Consider the following 3,425-nt stretch of genomic DNA (forward strand, 5'->3'; position numbering starts at 1 on the left):
GGAATGTTAGTTTCAGGAGTGTCCCATTTAATCTTCATCTACCAGAATCCCCAGGGGTTATATCCCCATCTTTAGACTCTGTATGTCACCAGGATGTTAATTTTGATGGTTTGAATCTTTGGCCACCAAACTGAATTAATAAAGCCACCTCACCTTGGGAAGTGTGGCCTTTAATAAATATGACTTCTCACTTTCCACCCACTCACAGCTTAGTAGGAAGTATCCTTCTGTGTGCTATTTAATATGTCTTGTTGGAGTGAGAAAGCAGAAGTGTTTTATGAGGCTGGTGGGTGTAGTCATGCAGGTATCCTTAAGATTAATAAGATATGATTAGCAGACGTGAAACGTACAGACTTTCAGTGGGAGTTTGATGAACTCAGACAGTTGTTCTGTCTGTGAAATCATTCCCCACAGCAGGTAAAACACGTTCCCATCCTACCATCAACTCTGCCGTAACCATTCTTATCTGTCCAGCAATGCCTTCACGATCGCTGGTACAGTTGGGTTTTGCGGCTATGTTAGATCAAAAGCAGCTTGGGGAAGAACAGGCTTATTTGACTGACTGCTCACAGTCCATTGTCGGGGAAACCAAGGCAGGAACTACAAACGCGCACACTCTTACTGGTTTGCTCAGCCTGCTTTCTTAGGCAAACTCTTCCTGCTTTCTTATATAGCCCAGGCTCAGCCGCCCAAGGATGGTAACACCCACAGTAGGCTCTGCCCTCCTGTCTTCAGCTCCTCAGAGCATACATATGCATTGCAGGTGTGAGCTGCCACGCCTGGCTAGTTTTCTCTCTAGTTCCATGTCTTTTGAATGAAATCATGCTGCTTAAAACTTGCTCGTTCTACACGTGCAAATAGTCTGTTCCTTTTTATTGTCCTTGTCTGTTTTATGGGCACTCTACAATTGCCTGTCTGTTCTAACAATTTGTATATAGGATTCTTTTCTCTGGGTTTTGGTAGCCAATTCCCTTTTACATCTAAGTTTCTTGGCTGAAATCCGTTTTCATTTTCACAGACGAATGCATTAGAAGGGAAGTCCTGGTCATTTATTTCGCCAATGGATTTCTAATTTGAAGCAGTAAGGCAGTTCTGTCTTTGTGCTGCACCTTGTCAGTTGGGATATATCAAAAGCTGGAATTCCTGTGTCTGGGGTTTGAAACTATGGGAAGACTCAGTTCCTTTGTATCTGTGCAGTCGGTGCTCTTGGAGAGAGATGCCAGGGATGTGTACAAGTGTCTGTGTCAGGGGACAGCGAAGCAAGTTCACGGAGCAGATGCCCCAAGAGGGGATGTCTGCCTCAGTTCTGTACCTAAACATTGCTCGTAAAAATTGGCCCTTCAAAATTTGGAAGTGTGACGAAAGGATGGACCATCTAGTGATTGCCATATCCAGAGATCCATCCCATGATCAGCTTCCAAACGCTGACACCATTGCATACACTAGCAAGATTTTGCTGAAAGGACCCAGATATAGCTGTCTCTTGTGAGAGTATGCCAGGGCCTAGCAAACACAGAAGTGGATACTCACAGTCAGCTATTGAATGGACCACAGGGCCCCCAATGGAGGAACTAGAGAAATTACCCAAGGAGCTAAAGGGAACTGCAACCCTATAGGTGGAACAACATTATGAACTAACCAATACCCCGGAGCTCTTGACTCTAGCTGCATATGTATCAAAAGATGGCCTAGTCGGCCATCACTGCAAAGAGAGGCCCATTGGACTTGCAAACTTTATATGCCCCAGTACAGGGGAACGCCAGGGCCAAAAAGGGGGAGTGGGTGGTTAGGGGAGTGGAGGGGGTGGGTATGGGGGACTTTTGGTATAGCATTGGAAATGTAAATGAGCTAAATACATAATAAAAAATGGAAAAAAAATTGGCCCTTCACCTTTTGGTATACGAAGTTAGTGATTTGAATCCCAAAGGAGTCTTAGACAATGCTTGCATTGGCCATAGTCCCCTTACACCAGCTCCTTGTTTTATGTTATTGCAAGCACAGTCACAGGGCTAGCTCTTGAGCAATGGGAATGTTAGTAAAAGACAACCCAGAGAGCAAGCCCAGCCATGACTTCTGGGAGCCCTGTAAAACACAGTAAACAATGTCCCCAGGCTGCTGCTGCTGCTGCTGCTGCTGCTTGGATATAAACAAAGCATTCCTCTGCATAAATTGCATTAGTTCTGCCAAACTTTGCTGATAATATTTTATTTAACTTTATCTGTATTTTAAAAACCTTTGACATATATAAGGTACCCATGGTTATTGATATTATTGTCTTAAATAGTGGTCTGTGAACCGCCCCCCCATGTTTGTTTTTTAAATAGAGATAAGAGGGATCCCAAATGTGTGGATTCTTCTACCCCTCCTCATTCTAAACATTGAAGTCATCACAAATGTGTTTAAAACTAAAATCATGCATTAAATACAAGCAAGTTTCATATAATAGATGTGATAAAGATCTACTAAGACTTCCTTTACTTTAGAAACAAAGTAAGGAAGGGACTCTGCAGGCCCCGTGCATGGCGATCACTTCTCATTTGGAGGCAGCTATGAGAAAGCAGGCATCCCACACCTCCTGCCTGCTGCAACACTTTCACGGGATGCTACGGGATGGTACTTACCCCATCCTCCATCAATAATGAGCACACAAAGGAATTGCCTCTTCTACAGTGTGGAAGACTGTCGGGTTTCATACAGATCCCCCAGGAGCTTGCTTGTGTTCCTCAGGATTTATTTCTTCATTTTCCTTTTTATTTTTCCTGATTCCAGGATCGTTTGTGGTCATCAAGACACTGCAGTGGCCACCCCTTAAAGATTTCCAATTCTGTAAGTCTGTCCAAACCCAGACAGTGACATGAAGGTTTGCCCCTATGAATGTTGACAGCCCGTTCTAGAGCTAGGGATGGAACTGAGTGGGTAGTAGCTTAGCTGACAACACGCAAAGCCCTGAGCTCCATTTGCAGCATCAAATACAAACAGCCATGGTGATACACACCTATCCTCCTTGCAGTCCAAGCTGAGCTGCAGAATGAATTCAAGATGAGCCTGAGACACGAGTGGCCTGATAAAACAAATACCTTACTTCTAAAGCTTCTAGTGATCAATTCTTGCTGCCAGTTTCTTCTTCCTTCTTCATTGACTCTTCCAGAAGTTTTCAGGGGATTTGCGGGTGAATTCTGTGACGCTCTAATGTCAGGCATTTCCAATTCTCCTGATGTATATATTCTCACTTACTATAATTTGCATCATGTTACGAATCTCTTCCAAGGGCTAGACCGTAACTAATCTTCTCCAGACATCTACAAGCTGCCGTGGTAGCTGCATGTCTATTTTCAATTTCCTTCAAGTGAGGTTTGTGCTTCATTTGCTACTTGAAGTGAAACTTAGCAAGACTTCAAAGTCATTGGTATTCTGTCTGCAGACCC

This window comes from Mus musculus, chromosome 13 (genome assembly GCF_000001635.26).
Source record: "Mus musculus strain C57BL/6J chromosome 13, GRCm38.p6 C57BL/6J".
In the NCBI taxonomy this organism is placed as follows: Eukaryota; Metazoa; Chordata; class Mammalia; order Rodentia; family Muridae; genus Mus; species Mus musculus.